Raw genomic sequence first — 19463 nt, forward strand, 5'->3', positions numbered from 1 at the left:
ACCCCTGCTGTTTCCATACTGTTAACCCTGCTGGGACCCCCTGCTGTTACCCCCTGCTGTGACCCCCTGCTGTTACCCCCTGCTGGGACCCCCTGCTGTTTCCATTCTATTACCCCCTGCTGTGACCCCCTGCTGTTTCCATACTGTTACCCCCTGCTGTTTCCATACTATTACCCCCTGCTGTTTCCATACTGTTACCCCCTGCTGTTTCCATACTGTTACCCCCTGCTGTTACCCCCTGCTGTTTCCATACTGTTACCCCCTGCTGGGACCCCCTGCTGTGACCCCCTGCTGTTAATCCCTGCTGTGACCCCCTGCTGTTACCCCCTGCTGCGACCCCCTGCTGTTTCCATGCTATTACCCCCTGCTGGGACCTCCTGCTGTTTCCATACTGTTACCCCCTGCTGTGACCCCCTGCTGTTACCCCCTGCTGTTACTCCCTGCTGTGACCCCCTGCTGTTACTCCCTGCTGTGACCCCCTGCTGTGGGGGTCACAGCAGGGGGTAACAGCAGGGGGTCACAGCAGGGGGTAACTGAATGGAAACAGCAGGGGGTCGCAGCAGGGGGTCACAGCAGGGGGTCGCAGCAGGGGTCACAGCAGGGGGTCGCAGCAGGGGGTAACAGCAGGGGGTCACAGCAGGGGGTAACAGCAGGGGGTCGCAGCAGGGGGTAACAGCAGGGGGTCACAGCAGGGGGTAACAGTATGGAAACAGCAGGGGGTCCCAGCAGGGGGTAATAGTATGGAAACAGCAGGGGGTCCCAGCAGGGGGTAACAGTATGGAAACAGCAGGGGGTCACAGCAGGGGGTCGCAGCAGGGGGTCACAGCAGGGGGTAACAGTATGGAAACAGCAGGGGGTCACAGCAGGGGGTAACAGAATGGAAACAGCAGGGGGTCACAGCAGGGGGTAACAGCAGGGGGTCCCAGCAGGGGGTAACAGTATGGAAACAGCAGGGGGTCGCAGCAGGGGGTCACAGCAGGGGGTAACAGAATGGAAACAGCAGGGGGTAACAGCAGGGGGTCACAGCAGGGGGTCACAGCAGGGGGTCACAGCAGGGGGTAACAGAATGGAAACAGCAGGGGGTCACAGCAGGGGGTAACAGCAGGGGGTCACAGCAGGGGGTCACAGCAGCGAGTAACAGCAGGGAGTCACAGCAGGGGGTAACAGCAGGGGGTCACAGCAGGGGGTCCCAGCAGGGGGTAACAGTATGGAAACAGCAGGGGGTAACAGCAGGGGGTCGCAGCAGGGGGTCACAGCAGGGGGTAACAGTATGGAAACAGCAGGGGGTCACAGCAGGGGGTAACAGAATGGAAACAGCAGGGGGTCACAGCAGGGGGTAACAGCAGGGGGTCCCAGCAGGGGGTAACAGTATGGAAACAGCAGGGGGTCGCAGCAGGGGGTCACAGCAGGGGGTAACAGCAGGGGGTCACAGCAGGGGGTAACAGAATGGAAACAGCAGGGGGTCACAGCAGGGGGTAACAGCAGGGGGTCACAGCAGGGGGTAACAGAATGGAAACAGCAGGGGGTCACAGCAGGGGGTAACAGCAGGGGGTCACAGCAGGGGGTCACAGCAGTGAGTAACAGCAGGGGGTCACAGCAGGGGGTAACAGCAGGGGGTCACAGCAGGGGGTCCCAGCAGGGGGTAACAGTATGGAAACAGCAGGGGGTAACAGCAGGGGGTCGCAGCAGGGGGTCACAGCAGGGGGTAACAGTATGGAAACAGCAGGGGTCCCCCCCCCCCGAGTGACGATGACGTCACGGAGAGGTATTACACTGGACGTGTGGGTGTGTCTGTCTGTCACGCCCCACGTGACCGCGTTCGCAGTTTGCGTATCGGAGCAAACGTGTTCCCAATTTCCGATTGACAGTGCACGGAATTTCGGAAAATTGTGTTTGTCTCCGCTGGCTATTCTACTTGAGCTCCCACACCACCAGTTTTGGTTTTCGTCCACTCCACATGGTCACTAGTTTGTGTATATCACATACACACTAATCTATCCTCATTGGCGTCTAACAACCACCATCTACTGGTCTTTCGTCTATACCACATAGACACCAATCTGCAACATTAGCTTCTAACACCACCATCTACTGGTCTTTCGTCTATACCACATAGACACCAATCTGTAACATTGGCTTCTACTCCATCGTCGTCGCTAGGCTTAAGATGTACGCGGCGAGCGGCTAGGGTTACGTGAAACGTCTAGCCTCCCAATGGCAGGGCTTCCACCAAAGGTTCACGCAATTGCGTATTTTCTTATCCCTTAATGTGAATCAATCGCCTTATATACCCAAAATTAACAAAAGTTCTGATATAGGTGTTCCTTGGAAGTATAACGTTAAAGGTAGCTATGTTTAAAATTATTTTAGGAATTAAGTTTCTTAAACCGACTTAACTATAATTAACGTAAAATACTGACGATAAAAATAATTAATATCAGTTATATTTATTTTAATTATTTAAGATAATCTTCTTTCTTTGGAATGACACAAGTGAGAGTTTATATAGAACGAGTGATGAGGATTGCATCTGAATCGAAACACTACACGCATCTCAAAGTTAATATAAAGCGAGTAGGATGAAAAGATCTCTTACAAAAATATAACATTTTCTTTTTGCAGAATATTAGAAGGAAATATTTTAAATATTTTTCGGCATTACGATTCTTTTAGTAGTTGTGTAGCTATAAAGCTCTGTTTCATCTCAATATTCCAAGAACATATTTTGATATTAACATTTCAAATTTGGTGTTTACTTTTTAATTCAGCTTTACTACATTTATATATATTGTAAACGTAACTTTCATCTTCATTAGACAATATGGATTTCAATACTTCATATTTCAATAAGTATTGAAACAATTGGGTCTGTGAAATAAGATACCCTAGATTCAAACCAGAATTGACCTTGTTTCGTGTCCCGTTATAGGAGGTCTTAACGGTTCAGAGTGAGCCGAAAGTTAAACACACATTTAAGTGATAGATATTAGGTCCTCATTAGAATTAATGAGGATACACAGGGAATTATTAAACGCTTTAACCTTTACAAATGACCTTGGCAATATCTCGCCAATTTGAACTATGTATTTCCGGTTTTTCTCATTGGCTGGTGGAATTGTGTTAAGAAAGTGAATTCGTCTCGGCTCGGAGAGGTTTATTTTGGTTTCCCAACTTGTTCTTATCTGTTATGTGATGATCGTTGTTCATCTCATAAGCACTTTCGCCAGGTTTGCTCACCTCCTAGAAGAAATTTCGACTAATTTAATATAATAAGACCTACAACGGAATACATACAGATACGAGGAATCATCGTGCTACATCCATTTTTACATCCGTGACACTCTAGCCAATTTTACAAATGATTCTTGTTGATTTTGAAAATAATTCTTGTCCACATAATAGAGGATTCTAAGTAATTTTAAATTAATTATTTTCAAATTTATAAACGATTCGGAGTCACCCTGCACTGTAAAAAAAGAGGGTATTTTGGGGGTGTAAATTTGCACTTAAAAAGGTATTTTTTGTCAAAAAACTCCTTTAGGTGCGTTTTAGCACCTCCTGAGGTGTTAATGAAAACCCTTTCAATATTTGATGGTGTATTATCATACCCTTAGTAGATGTTTAACGCATGAAGGGTGTTTTAAATGGGAAAAGGGTGTATTTTTATACCCGAAACAACAGCGCACGCGCTGTTGCACTCTTTTATTTAGCTCGCGAACGCAGATTCACGAGGCGCGATGATTTTCAAATTCAAAATAGGCTTAACGGTCGGTGTACTTGCGTCTGTGTTTCACTGTTATCAAACCACTTAAGAAAGGTAATTATTTTAACTAAACTTTTTGTAAGTTTAACTTCTATTTATGAAAATGTTCCAACCTTTTTAACAGCTTGGACCGGGATACGTTCGCAACTATCCATAGTAATCACGGTTTGTTAAATTAGGTTAGGGTTAGGTTCGATGGGTTAGGTTTACGTTTTGGCTAGGTTTTTTAAGTTTGGGTTCATTTTGCTGTGGTTTAGGTTGCCTACTTCTAATCGCGTGGACATTTGAAGACAACCGTAGCCCTGATGCCAATGCGGATGTGAACCATTTTAATTCTTGACTTAAGTTTTCTTCGAGAAGTTTCAACGTCTCAATAAAAGCCGTGAGCCCATGAATAATAAATCAGACTAATTTATGATTAAAAGATTAAATCAAATAACGAACAACTAATTTTTAATTCTTTTTGCGTGTAGATTTAGGCATGGCTATTCATTAATTCCTTATAAACATAGTGGTGGATATATGAGAATTATAATACAACTTCTGTGGATAATATTTCAGTATGGATAGAGATACAAATGGCGTAGATAATGGATAGAAAGTGCAAAGCAAGGTTTTAAGACTTGTCACCATTTTGTCACAGAACAGCTATGGTGAACGTAACTTGCCTCTGAGAAGTACTCCATTGCAGATAACGAAGAAACCGAAAAATTGCGAAGTGACGTTCTGATTGTATACTAGTTTTGTTGCATTTTTAAATGATTTAAAGTTTTTGGTTTTGAATTTCGCGGTCTAAGTCATTTCACTATTTTTAATGAATTATAACACTGTTGTCTCTGAACCTCGAATTAAAGACTTAATGTAAAAGTTAATTTATTACTTCTTGTGTAATATATATTACGTAGCGATTTAGGCACACAAAAGTGCCAAAGTTTTTCACACCAGTGAACAACATTTTTCTACTATAAGAAAGAACCATGTATGATAATAATTAAACCTTTCACAGCAAATTTTATATTTGTTAGTACCCGTAAATGGCCGAAATGCCATTTCTTGGACCCCAGGGGGAATTTTTCAGGTACAGGTCAATGCATTTGGTTTCAATTTCCATCCCATAACAGAATTCATCAGGTACATTTAAATACCATAAATGGTTTCAATTCACACCCCAACAATTGAAAGGGTATTTTTTCGAACCCCCCAACCGAATTTATCAGGTACAGGTAAATACCACATTTGGTTTCGATTCGCACCCTTAAAAGATGAAAGGGTATTTTTTCACACCCTAAGCAGAATTTCTGAGGTCCAGTTAAATTCCTTTAAGGGTTCTATTAAGCACCTTAGGGTATTTAAAAACACCCCATTTACTAGGGTATTTATAAACACCCTATATATGGGGTGCGAATTTGTACCTAAAAGGGTGCGTCTCCTGTGGGGGAAGAAAACACCATTAAAGGTGCGTTTCCGACCCCTTTTTTTTTACAGTGTGAGAAGGAAAAATATGGTGGAAATTTATCTCTCAGTTTCTACTTAGAAATATCATTTATCATTATCACAAAAGATGACCACCAGGGGACCGATCGTTGAGCGAAAAAAAAACATTAGACATTCGGTATTTGGAAGGTGCGATGGCTGGTAGCTCGGGGCGGTTTGAAACGGTGGAAAAAAGAAAAAAAAGAGGAGAGTCCGAAGGTTTTTTTTTGTCCATGTCTAGTGACTTCCAGAAGCTCTGTGGTTGACATGATCTACGGCCAATCCTGACAATCTCGGTCCTTTACGCGATAAGACATCTTTTACGATTTTTATACCAAATTCCCCTTTTTCCCCGAAGAGAAATAGTCCGCGAGGCTTGTTATAAATATAAATGATTAAATTTCCCAAAATATAACCATAATATTTCTGGAAGATTTTGTTTTAATTAAAATCGAAAGAAAAACTAGAGTTATTTAATTAATTAATATTATTAAGGAGAAAATACTACTATTTTCTAGCCCTAACACTTCGCACCTCACCCTCTTCCAAGTGGTATTGAACCATAGACTTCGTAGTCGCAACTTACTGGCAACCCCGAAGTTAGGTTGTCACACTGAAACGCAATCGTCTCTACGACAATGGTTTCCACTGATGATTTTAATCAAATTCATATTTAATTGCAAACACAGTTAATTTATAGATCGATATTTGGGCAGAACAAAATAAAAGAAGTCCTTGGAATATTTAGTCCCTTATCTTCGATGGTTTTTTTTTGGTTTTTTTTTTGTTTAGCCTTAAAAAGTATCTTGAAGACGGTGACGGGATGGAAGAAAAGGAGCATCTTTCGTGACCGTGAAGGTTTCACTTTCCCGCCTTAAATCCCCGCCTTTTTCGAGTCTTCTCGCCTCAGCTGACGCTCCAAAAAAATTCTTTTCTTAACTCTCAGAATGAACGGGGGACCTGGATGCTTTTTTTCTCTTCTTCCACCCTTCATAGCGACCAACATCCAAGAAGAGCCGAATCATTGTTGAAACGAGATGAGCAAGCCATATTTCCAAAAAAAATAAGAAAACTTTTACTATTATCAACATTCAAGGGTTTTCCCCTAAAGAAACCTCGAAACTCTTAAACCTCTGTCGGGTTTAAATTTAAGAAAAACTCCTAGAGTAGACTTCTAACTAAGGATATGTAAAACAAGATGACCCAGTCATATAGTTTTTACCGCCTTCTAGTGACAAGAATTAGTATTACTATATGCATTATAAGATGACCCCAGCTAATTTAGCATTTCGGGTTTTTTTTTTTCATTGTTTGTAAAATAGCATTCCTATTATGAATAAAATCAATCTAGTAATAAACTACAGTAACTTACTCATTAGGTTCATTTTAAACTTAACCTACAGAACTTTATCTTAATTAAATTACAGAATAATATTTTTTAAACTAGGGTCGGTACTGGTAAATGTGAACGATTCTATTTTTTCTTTAACATTTTGTAGCTAATTTTTGGGCGGCTTAAATTCCTTTTAAAAGGGCTCTATTTGTAGATTGAATATTGAGGATTACGATAAAAATGGTATGAACATTGTAGGAATACGTGGATGAAAGATACGAACCGATATACACACCAACTCGGACTAATCAACTTAAGTTGATGCCAATTTTAGGTGTTGCTTAATACAATACCATCGGGGAATAAGCTCTAGGAAGAGTTAAAATAATCCCACGATAACAAACCTTTAATCGTTAGATAGATCACGTTTTTCACTATAAAATTGATATTAATATCTGTGGTTTCGATTCGGAATTCGATTTTAGAGTTGGAAAAAACCAGGTAAAAATTCAATTGTTTCAAGGTTAATTAGAATCCTTTTTAAGCTATTTTACTAAAAAATAAAAGTAAAAGTTATAATATTAACTTTAAAATACATCATTGACCCAAAAAAGACTCAAATTTCGCGCCATTAGTAAGTTTATCAATTTAGCGGTAAGAGGGCGGTAGCTACGACTACTTATTGGGCGGGAAAGCGAGAAAATGAGACAGCTGTTATGCGAGGTATCGAAATAAATAGGACTTCTCAACAAATTATTGAACATTTTGACTCGGGTATTGATTTAACTATATTATCCTATTATCACTTATCACATCTGCGTAAACTTTAATCTAGGTGCATGGATTTAGGCCCTACGTAATGGTAGCTCCTTCAGGGTTGCCACGGAATTTTCAGAACCAAATTCCCTGACCTTTTTCTCAGATTTTCCCTGACCTTTTAGGCCGAAAAAGTGAATGTTTACTGCACGTTTCAAGTGGTTATAATTAAATAAACTCTCAACATTAAATTTTCCCATGTATTTGTTGCACCAATACAAATAAGAAACATTTTAACTATAAATAACAGTCTAAGAGAGCATTTACTTTACAAAAACAATTCTAGACATTTTTAAGGATTAATCTAGAGTTTTCTGTGTTGAGAGAGCATGAGGAGAAACTTTCATTACTCTTTCAATAAAGACTTATTCCCAGAAGTTTTACCCACTAAAATCAAATTCCCTGACTTTTCCCTGACCTTTTCGGCCCATTTTTAAATTCCCTGACTTTTCCAGGATTTCCAGGTACTGTGGCAACCCTGTCCTTTCCTAGGGCCTTTTTTATTCCTCCCATTTGATTATCATTGTTGTTCACATTTGGGTCCAGTGTTCATTCACTACCTCCTTCAGTATTTAGGGTCAGGGTGTTTACATTTACCAGCGATTGTTCACAATTGGGGTCCTCCGAGGGGATTGGGAAATAGGATATTGTGCAAAATTTAAGAGAGTTAAAAAGCTGAAAACAGCGAATTGTGTATAAAGAATCATATTTCATATCCTGAAAGTTTCTGGTGTCTAACGTTAGCTCCACGGAAGTTATTCAAAGATTTGCAAAAAGTGTCCATAATTACCAGTACCAACCCTATAGTAACTTCCTCAATCGGTTAGTTTTAAACTTAACTAAACTACATCATTATTTGTAAAGTTATCATAAACTATAGTATCATGATAATATTAATTAAATTAAAGTATAATATTAATTAAATTAAAGTATAATATTAATTAAATTAAAGTAAATTCCTCAATTAACTTACTTGAAACATCATTATTTATAATTATCATTAATCTCACTCGTGAATTTATATTTATTTTAATCTTAATTAAATTACAGAATAATATATATTGAACTATTGTAACTTCCTCAATTTTAATTAAATTAAAGTATAATATTAATTAAATTAAAGTATAATATTTATTAAATTAAAGTATAATATTAATTAATCTACAGTGAATTCCTCAATTAACTTACTTGAAACATCATTATCTACCATTATGATCATTAATCTCACTCGTGAATATATATTTATTTTAATCTTAATTAAATTACAGAATAATATATATTGAACTATTGTAACTTCCTCAATCGGTTAATTTTAAACATCATTATTTATAAAGTTATCATTAATCTCACTTGTAAACGTGGACTGCTCGCTTAACTAAGTAGAGTAGCAGACGAGTTTTCAAGAGACGATATCATTGGTTAACTCATGGTGAACTTTGCCTGCTAATTCGTTTCTCTCTACATTCAAGACTGATAAGGTTTTAGGAAAAGAACTCTAAGCTTCAGACGTGACTTTGAGGCCGACTTAACGTCATATTAACGTGGTAGTGGGCGATTATTTAATTTCTCTCTCTTAGCGCGAAACGCCGCAAACGCGCCTAGACTCGAGATGGATTTCTATCCCAGCTTATATCTCATGAAAGCGAAGGTTTATATAAGCATTCTGTGGCGCAGTTCTAGCGTACCGGGTTTCCGAACTGTAGCGTTAACGTTGGGACGTTCGAATCCCGTCGGGGATTTGGAAATTTGCGAAATAAAATCATATGAAGCTTAGCTACCCTAGGTCCATCTGTTAGCGTTTTAGAGCATTATTTATGAATTATGAATAAATTTGAATAAATTAACGCGAAAAGGCGGGGTTAAGACGCCCAACCAGCCGTAACATAGGATATAATGGGGGAAAAAAGGGGGTAATATAGGGGGGAAAGGCACTAAAAAAAGGGGGAAATGGTGGGAAAAGAGGGGGGAAAGGGGGAAAAAGTGGGGGTGAAAGGGGTAAAAGTGGGGGTAGTAAATCTTCGGTATAAATGCATTAGTTTTTAGCCATCAATAGATGGCGCTAAAAACTAAAAATGTTAAGACGTTATGGTATTGGTGGATTCTTTGCAACATTCGTTCTAGGACAAACTAACCATAAATCACTGGCCAATTATAAAAAACCTCGGTTGTTTTAGACGAAAAAGAACTTATTCTTTGGCAATCTATCAGAGATCGAACCCAGGCCTAAAAAAGTCTTCAATCAGTTAAGATTTTTCGAAGATCCACCCTTATCTAACTCTTCTAAAAGAAGGCGTGGTTTTTCGGAAGAAACAGTAGTAGAACATAAGTAAGGTAACTACTTATAAGTGACGAAACCCAACTGCATCTATCTCGGCTTGGCTTGAGAAAAACATACAGCTTATGGTTAACATAGTTCGCTTAAAAGAATTAACATCATTAATTCTAAAGCCATACTAACTAATGAGAAGGTATGTTACTTATGCTCTTAGTAAGAAGAATCTTGATAGAAGTTAGGCTTATCAAGAAAAAAGAAAAAAACTGTTGACCATCTTTCAGGCGTCCGAAGACTGCCCATTTTTTCCCCCTCTGAGGAATAGAAGCACCTTGCCTAATTAACGCCAGTGGTCGAAGCCCCCCTCCCCCGGTCAAGGCCTCGGCAGAGATTCGAGAGAACCTAAAGAAGAAAGCGGCGAGAAACTGACCTCCAAGTTCTCAATCAGGAGTGACCGCCGGACGCATCGGTAAAAGACAAAAGAGAGAAAAGTAACTAGATCTCTTCGGTTAAAGCTATGGTAGGAGGCTCCCTTAAGGGAAGTTAAGACCAAGTGGACAAGCAGTCCAGGAACTAGCTTTAACTAGAAAGATAGTCTTTGGCGCTAATGTTTCTAACCACAAAGTGGGACACTGACACTCGGAAAGACAGAGAGAGAGAGCTAGTTTGGGTCTTCGATGTTGGGAACGAATTACTCTTTCGAAGAAGAAGAATTGATTAGCAACGTCCGAGAATTTGAATGTAAATTATAATACCTTTAAACTTTGTCTTATTTCTGAAAAAAAAATAAAAACTATTAGAAACTAAATTAAAATTCATACGAAAAACTTCACAACTGTAAATAATATTGCATTGTCACTCCACTAAACTTTGGTTTCTAAAAAAAACACCAACAAGATATGTCTCTTCTACAAAATGTTGTCTATTAAAAAGAGAACGGGCATTTCTCAGATGTTAAACGGAAAACTTTGTTCCATCCATGGATAACTGACCATAGCGAGAAAACATTTGAAAACAATGGACAAAGAAAAACGTTTTTCTTAGATCCCTCTTTTCCAAACTAAACTAAAAGAAAAAAACCCACTACATTTTTTTAGAGTTCGGAGTGAAAAAGAATCCCCCCCCCCCTCCAAAAAAACGTTTTCAGTCCGAGGATTTTTCTAATAGAAGGACTGGGGAAGCGCAAGAGCGAGGGATGGAGAGAGAGAGAGAGGAATAAGAGAAAAACCACCGTAAATCACGAGCGCCTTTCGTAGTCACACGCTCGAGAGGCGTAAACGCCTACGCATTGTGAACGGTTCCAGCTCATAGCCGCGACAAACGTCTGACAACTAACCGCGAAAAATAAAAAAAAATAAAATAAAAACTTTCTCGGTCACTGAAAAAAAGAGGAAAATCTAAGATTGGGAATTGTGCGATATGAGCTGGAAGGTTTTTAAAATTTAAACTTTATCATATTCCTCTGGGGAAAAAGAAACACTCCAATAATTAAGTAAATATTGAATAGAGCTATCTGTTGTGGCGTCAGTGCCTAGGTAAAACGTCATAAGCTTAGCTTTGGCGGCCATGTTTGGTACCGTTTTGGTTCAATGGGAAAATAGAATGCGTGATGTCATATTAAGGCTTCTAAAATAGCTCCATACTACCTACAATTGAAATTCAATTACGTCATTATAAACCTTACTTCACTAGAATGGTTTGGCACTACTATACGATACTACCATTACACGGCACGTCAAACTAAGAGCCTCCTGGTAGGTCTACATCATACGATGTGGCTAAAAAAAGAATCCTTTTTCGCGGGAAGAGGTGTCGAACTTTGGCATCATTTTTCAAATAAGTGGGCATTGGCGTGCCCACCCGTAGCACGGGGTGCCTAACTTTTTTTTTTGTTCAAGGGTTGGTTTTGGTTTTTGGTTTTTGATCTTTGAAGTTTTAAGCCTAAACAAATGAATTCACGCGCTTTTGGTTTTGTCATTTTGACGTCAACCTGTCAGGGCCAGACATAAGCGTCCCTAGCAAAACTTTTAAAAGCTTCTCGGGATTTTACCTGCACCGCTGGACGGCCAACTCATCTCCATTCTTTTCATATTCCTTGAAGAATATCTTCATAAATTTTCTTTTTAAAAAAAGCAACTTTTTGAAAGAACTTTTCAAGATAAATAGATCAAATGAAATATCTTTGTCTCCTTTAAATCCCCCCCCCCCTTTTTAAAGAAAATACCGAATTATAAGTAATAATCATTGGACATGGATCTAATAAACTGCAAAAGCCGTGACACTAAATTTCATAGATTTTTAATAAGTTTTTGAACTTACTTTTATATTTCTAGCTAAATTCAATGAAAAATTGCTGAATTTCACGATTGTTATCCATAATTTCCTTTATCAGATTATCTAGAAGCTTGCTGTTCATTTTTGCAGGTCCGAAAAGTTTTTAATTTTATCATAATCAAGAAATAAACTGTATACTTGCAACCAACGTTACTTTTCACTAAATTCAATAATATACGAGGCCATTTTTACATTTCAACTCCGGTGTAAGGTGATACCGATCTCTGGGGAAAATAGTTGAAAGATTTGTTAAAAGAGGGAGCCACAAGTTCCGTCAAAATTCCTCTTAATGAAGAAAGAAATTATAGAATTGGGCTTCCCTTATTTTTTTTTTAAATTTTTTTTTCTATTGGAGAAATTGTCTAAAGATTAGCTTAAGTGCTATTTAACGACTCGTTAGAGAACATTACATCCCGTAACTAACCTCAAGATCGGAAAAATCCCTTACCCTGTCCTTAGCTAGGGCTAGAAAAAGGCTAGGTTCAGGAGAAAAAAAAACCTTTTTTTTGGCGGGTTTGCTAGTAATTCTCCATCTACAAGTTGGAAGTTGAGCCATTAAAAACTCTCTCTCACCTTCCAAGGAAGTTTTTCATTTTACTAAAATTGCACAGACGTTAGTCAATTGAAGTAAAACATTCTATTAAGTAACAGTCTACTACGACGAACTTTCTCATGACGTCACACCCTCCAACTCTTACCTTGCTATTGGCGACCATATTGTAGTAGTCAGCTGAGGCTTACCAATATTGACGTCATGTCCTTGTAGCTCCTCCCCTCTCAGTACCACTCTATCCACCTTATCAAAAAGCGAGGCTGTAATTGTGATACGATGCTAAGCCTACTTTTAAAATTTAAAACGACAATTAAAATACAGAAATTGCGCGAGAATTTTAGCTCGACTACTGCCAGGAGAACTATTTACTCTGGATTCCTACGAAATTTACTTCAATTTATCGTCTGCTAACGAAATAGACCACTTTTTTAAACATTCATCTAAAAAAAGGGGGAAGCTATTATCAACGCTTCAAGCTCGAGAAATTTCAATTCATAAATTCATTTTTATATATATATATATATCAAGGGGAAGCCCAAAAGCTTAAGCGCCTTTCGATGGTTCATTGTCAGAAGGGAAATTATAGAAAATCATTTTTAAAGCTAGAACAGTTGAGGCTCAGATGGAGATTGAAAAAAAAAAAAAAAAAAAAAGAATTAACTCCGTACTAGAGTTGATGAACGCTAAGCCTATATTATGGTTACAACCTTGAAGAAGGTTAATTTCCAGTGGAAAAAAATGGCTTTAACTATGGGATAGTTTTGTTCCTTCTAAGGATGTTATTTAGTATGGAGTCCGAAGCATCTAGCAAAGGCAGTTGGGATCGGAGGGGGGGGGGAATGAGAGGAAAGATAGGGAAATTCGTTTCTAAAGTTAACCCCTTCACTTAAAGTTGGGATGAATTACATAAATCATGGGAAATAAAATTGATGGGACTAGTTTAATGTAATAAATTATTACATCAAAATTATCAGGGAAAATTAATGGAAACTAAAAATTAGTTCTAAATGATCTGGGAGAATTATTGAAAAATAAATAATAGATCAGAATGGTATGGGAAAATTATTGGAAAATAAATTATTAGATCAAATTGACATGGGAAAATTATTGAAAAATAAATATTAGACCAGAATGATCTCGGAAAATTATTGGAAAAGAAGTATTAGATCAAAATGATCTGGGAAAATTATTGGAAAAGAAGTATTAGATCAAAATGATCTGGGAAAATTAATATAAACGAAATATTAGATCAAAATATAAAAATACTACTTCTAGGTAGTAGGTTTGAACCTCCCTTTAACGTCTAGCTCTCTCGTTCCTCCATGCAAAAGAGATTTACAAATCGTAACAGAGGATGATGAAGGGATGAAGAGAAATGGGGGATAAAAAAGCAGCCAGAGATCTGGAATAATTAACGACCTTTTTTTGGGGGGCAATCCATAGGACCATAGGCGACGAGAACTGGTAAACGAGCTGCTGGTGCTGCCAGTCACTTAGAAGCTAGCAAAAATTATTTAAACCCCAAATCGTGGAAGGGATGACGAGGGACGAGGCTTCCAATATCTCAAATCGAGCTTAAAGCGATGGATACTCGCACCCACTCTCCCCACAACGTCATTTTTGGACATTATCTCAAATGGAATAGAATAAAAAGAAGTATTACAGTAACGAGATAACCAATACGCTAATCTAAAATGATACTTTTTAAAAAAAATGACTAATTATTTTCCATGTTATTCTTTGGCGTGCTGTGTTGGGCAACCATGTTTCAATTGAAGTATGGGGATATTTTGAGAGAAAATGTCTTCTCAAATAAACTGAGATCAGACAAATTTCCAATCCATGAAAGCGACTGAGTGAGACTATAGGCTGGAACTGTCAACACTTTCAAAGTAGGGACGATGTTGAAAGATCTTTTAAAGAGATGGTGAAACGTACTTATAGCCTAATTTGAGCTTGGTATTGAGAAAATGTATGTCTGCTACGAAAAGCGTATACTGGCCAAGGGTTAACTTTGCGCCAGTGGATATTACGTGGTCCAACCAAATTTATTTGCGCAAATCTCCCAGATGAAAACCATTCAATAAATATAATAACCGAAGTATTTCGTTTAATATTTTCATAATCCCTTTGAAACAGAGCTCGACTGCGTCAGTCCTGACTCTTTTCAAATATATCTCACTTTCGTCGTCGGAAGCCATAAATACGATAAAACGTTTTTCGTTTCAATCCGAGTTACGAATCATCGAGATTTCCGAGTGTTTGAACGTTTTATTGGGATGAAATTTTATTCCTTTACTAACGTTAGGAAGGGAGGAATACCCGGTAGATTTTTATTTATATTTCGATATTTTTCTCTCTTTCTCTCTCTCTCTCTTTTTCGATCCGTGCGTCCTAACCAAATCATTTTAGTCAATATTATACACGGCCAAGCTGAAATCAGAAATACAGGCAAAGGGAAGAATATACTTATATTTCTGTCGACATTATCAGACTGGGCCCGAGTTGGAGCAGAGAGTATAGCTATTCGGAAGCCATGGAGAGGGATTTTTTTCTCTCTCTTTCTAGGAATACGGCTACATTTTTGACATCTTTCGATAAGGAGAAAGAACTTTACACACGCTGTACGAAGGGAAAGCCAACCCTTCAGAATGTAAGAAACATTTGGACAGCCATGTGACATAAGTATAGAAATAAAAATAAAAATAAAATAGGTGTATTCATATTTACGTCGAACTTAAATCGCGTTTAAAACAATTTCCTCTTGTTAAATTTTTCTCAACGCCGTCAATTAAAATAAGTTAATTATAAATTATACTGAAAATAAAGCTGGAGGTGGGTGTAGTCACTAAGTTTTTGAGTCCAGTACGCACCCCATGCAGAGATTGTCAGAAAGGGATTATGGCCCGTGTAGTTTCCTATACCTTATAATAAAGGAGCGTACCAATATCTATATCAGTAATCAAGTAATCAAGATTTTCGATTAAAATTACCAGGCTCCGCTCCTTAAAAATTTGGGAACTAATTTGACTTCCCGGGCACAAAATATAAACCAATGAATTGCGCTTTTTTTCTCACGGAAAGTTTCCGGCCCTCTGAAATCTTTTCTCACGTGTTTCTCGTGCGATCCAGCCTCTTCGTCACATCCTAGGCCTATTTCTCCACACTTCACGAGCTTGCTTAGTTACTTAACACGAGCTAGATCTATAAAACGAGCGGGAAAAATGAGCGCGGAACGAGCACCTGCTCTTTACAGTTTACACCGTATCGTACTTCTTTCCCGCCAAATATACATTTTTTTTCCCGCGTTAAAACACGAGAAAATTTCGCGGTTTATTATAATAGGCTACAAAACGATGGTAACAATCGTTCGTGTTGGGCGGTTCGGATTTCCAACACAGCGGGGAAAATAAGATACCGTTGAGGAGATGTTGGGGATAACTGAATTAAGTTAACGTGCGTGATTGGGTAATAGGTGGTTATTTTAAACGATTTTTTCAGGGGGATGTCTAGGGGTCAATTAGAGCTTGACTTTTAACGTTACGTGATCAGTTCTGAAATTATGGGGTGCTTGATATATAGTGTATCTAGGATAAATGCGCCGTACTTCCGACCAAAACTGGGAACTGAAATATACGTTTTAAACTAACGAGGTTCAAAACACTACGAACTAAGCCAAAAAACCCAAAATAGAAATTGAAACTCGACTGGGTTCCTACTAAAACCATTTCAAACACATTGTATTGTTAATTTTAAAAGCTAAAACTCAACCAGCAATTTTAATTAGTAACAACAATAACCATACTTAAGCAACTGGAGTTTCAATTTCTAAAATATTCATTATTTAAAAATGTATAATAATTCTTCAAAAATTCAAAATCTAACCAAACAGCACGTGACTATTTTTACGTAAAACAAATTAAATGCAATATCATAATATTTTGGCGGGAAACGTCAAAACCATCACGGAATGCCACGAGGGTCATTTCCCGCGCGAGCACGCGTAGTACCTTTTTTCTTTTTTTTCTTTGCAGCGATTATTTTTGACGAATCGTGAGTAATTTATAAGTCTTCCTCCGGGTTGTCGGTTGTGAAAAAAAAAATTGGGTCATTGCTTTTTTACACGGACGGCTAAGTCCAAAGAAAAACACTAGAAAAATCCTCCATGGCTGATGGCGGATTTGCGCAATTTACGGACGGTGGAACCAACCTCTCTAACTCTAATCCGAACTCGTCTCTGTCCCTAGATCCTGATCCCATACCGGTTAGCAGGAGGATATTTCTTATTCCGACTTTTAAAGTTTGTCCGTGATAATATCTAACCGTGATTGCCCCTTTCCGACGTAAGAAATTGCCCCACACACCGTAATCCAATCTTTCGAGGCAGGTAGAGACGATCTAAGTAATGGCTGAGACTCGCAAAAGTTTATTCATTGTTTTGGGAAATAGCGAAATTACACGCGAGGCGAATATCTAGTTCAAAATTGAAAGGATTTACAATCGAGGAGTTTAAAACGTTATATAATGAACTCGCCCCCTTCCCCCACCCCAGGGTTTTTTAAAGAAGCGAAACAGATTAAAGGCAGTTTTAAAGATGTGATTATAATTATGATATAATATTTGAAATGATTCTAAACTTACCCATCTTCAAATGTATATATGTAGATTAAAAGCTCCCATAATTTTCTGAATATTCAACATTGCGTGAAGTTTCCTCTATTGGTTTAATAGCTTCGTACACCCAACATTGTAATTAAATAAAATTTAGGCCTAAAACCAGGGTAGTTAAAAATACGCCTTGTTAAACTAACTAAACATAAACCATACTCAACACCCAATAGGCTATCAGAACTTAGATTAGTTAAATTGAACAAAAACAACACTGTATTTAAATTTAAAATCCATGCTGAGGATTCAGGAGGGGAGTAACGCGAAGAAATTAACCTGTCGTCTGCTACAATACATATTTTTCGCCTTTGTAGCAGACGACAGACCAAAATTTTAATTAGTTAAACTGAAACAATTTAAAATTAATATAAAAAATTGACAATTGTTAAGCCTAAACCCACCACCGCAATATTTTTGAATTTCTCGTGACTCGTGCATTTATTTCCTTACATCACGAGATAAAAGCCGCTGGTTTTTCAAAAGTCTAGCAGACTACGTCAGACGGCCCAGTGCCCCTCGTAGTTATTTTAAAAGGCAATATAATAAATAAAATAAAAAAAAAAGAATTTATTCGCTCAGTAAGTACGTTAAAGATTCTAAGAAACGGCTCCTCTATGAAGCGATATAACTGCCGCTCAGCCAATAAGACGCTACCCAATGCCCTTATGGCCTACATAGACGCGGGATTCAACATTTGAATACGGCAGCAGCTAAGAACGCTCTTTAAAGAAAAACTTACCATGGAGGAAAGAAAAAAAGTTACCAAACTCGTTAGTCGTACCTGGGGCAAAAACTTTGGTATATTCTTAAAACAGACAAATTAAAATAAAGCGAGTAAAAAAAATATTTAAGAAAATATAACGGGGTATCCCGCGGATATGTCGGTAGTGGAAAAATTAAAATTAATATTACTACATATATTAAAATAAATTACAAGCATAATAGAGATTATACGATACGTCCTATTCATTAATTAAATATTTTGGAATCGTTGCGCAAAAAAAAAAAAATTCTTTATGTCATAACAAATGCTTAATTTAATTTAACGTGTTTTAGATGAAATCATTTTAGTTTGATAAAAACACGAGTTCACTTATACATTGTTTTCAGGATAGGATGATTGATACCATTTACACCAGGAGACCAGGGTACTTGGGGCTGCACTTTGTCCGTCAGGTAGCCTGGCCTCCTGGTGTAAATGGTGTCAATCATCCTAGTCTGAAAACTATGTATTAAATTGCATTTTTCAGAATATTTGTTACCTTGTGGGTTTTTGGTTTGGTAACACTAAGCTAATTTACTATTTGATCACACTTAAATTATCGGATAAAAGTACTCTTATTTTATACTTCAACCTCACTTTACAAACAAAAAAACATAAACAAACAAATTAAATAACTGTAAACCGACACCTCATTTATTGACTGTTTACCAGTAAATAAATAAATAAATAAAGGATGTGGGTATTTTTTCCCCTTCGTATAATTACCATACCACCAAACATTGAAGTTAAAATAATTTTAATTGCCTACTTTATGGTTTGAATTGATTTGTCTCTCAAATTTCAAGGTCCTGAGAAAACCCAATCGTATCTTCGACGACTTCCGTAATATGCAAATTTACCAGACAAAAAAAAATGTCCATGCACAACAAAACCACACACGGTCGACTAGTCCATTTCATTCTCCCCCCTTACTTATTAACGTACACTTAGAGAAAACGTTTATCAACACCATTTCTGAAACAAAGCAGAAAAAGAATCATTAAAACAATGGAAAAACCGCTACGTCCGCATTTGGTTTTTAGATTCCCACCGACACGACTGTGCGAGAAGCAACAATATAATTGTTATACTAGTTAAATGTTTTTTTAAAATAAGAAAGAAAAAAATTACTCGTAGGTAAATTAAAAAAAAAAGGGTTGAGAATGGCCTTCGGACGACCTTCGTATGTTACATTTTCAAAGTTTCAAAGTAGACTGGTGATTGTTTCATTCTTTTTTTTAAGATTAACGTCTCTATATGGTTTCCCCACTTAAATTAACTTTTAAACCATGTTTTTATATGATAAACAAAAGGATGTGTGATGTTCTTTTATTATTGTTTTGAGAAGGACATCATGGGATGTACCGGAAATAAAAATATTCAGGGTATAGCAGACGACACTAAAAACCTTTAGGCTTAACATTCAATATACCATCAAATACGCATTGACTTTATCTTTCTCTAATCATAATAAGTTTATTCAATTAG

The 19463-nt window shown here is 37.7% G+C and overlaps 3 long non-coding RNA genes across 5 annotated transcripts in view; 1 reads left to right on the forward strand and 2 right to left on the reverse strand.

The window, feature by feature from the left end:
* The window catches only part of LOC149692425 (uncharacterized), a 141297-nt gene that overhangs the window by 13314 nt on the left and 108520 nt on the right, over positions 1–19463 (reverse strand). The gene's annotated exons all lie outside the window — the stretch shown is intronic.
* Positions 2732–3477, reverse strand: LOC149692428 (uncharacterized). The gene is made up of 2 exons (XR_016382687.1): positions 3295–3477; positions 2732–3240 (listed from the first exon to the last, which is right to left on the reverse strand). It is a non-coding gene; the product is annotated as an uncharacterized LOC149692428 (long non-coding RNA).
* On the forward strand, positions 3683–4368 carry LOC149692429 (uncharacterized). 3 transcript variants are annotated; one of them, XR_016382686.1, is made up of 4 exons: positions 3683–3817; positions 3888–3942; positions 4021–4145; positions 4237–4368. It is a non-coding gene; the product is annotated as an uncharacterized LOC149692429 (long non-coding RNA). The 3 variants fall into 3 exon arrangements; XR_016382685.1 differs by having other exon boundaries at positions 3789–3928; XR_016382684.1 differs by having other exon boundaries at positions 3811–3942.

The sequence above is a fragment of the Phalangium opilio genome, unplaced genomic scaffold (assembly GCF_054372755.1).
Source record: "Phalangium opilio isolate 3A_F unplaced genomic scaffold, DU_Popi_V2 ptg000024l_1, whole genome shotgun sequence".
In the NCBI taxonomy this organism is placed as follows: Eukaryota; Metazoa; Arthropoda; class Arachnida; order Opiliones; family Phalangiidae; genus Phalangium; species Phalangium opilio.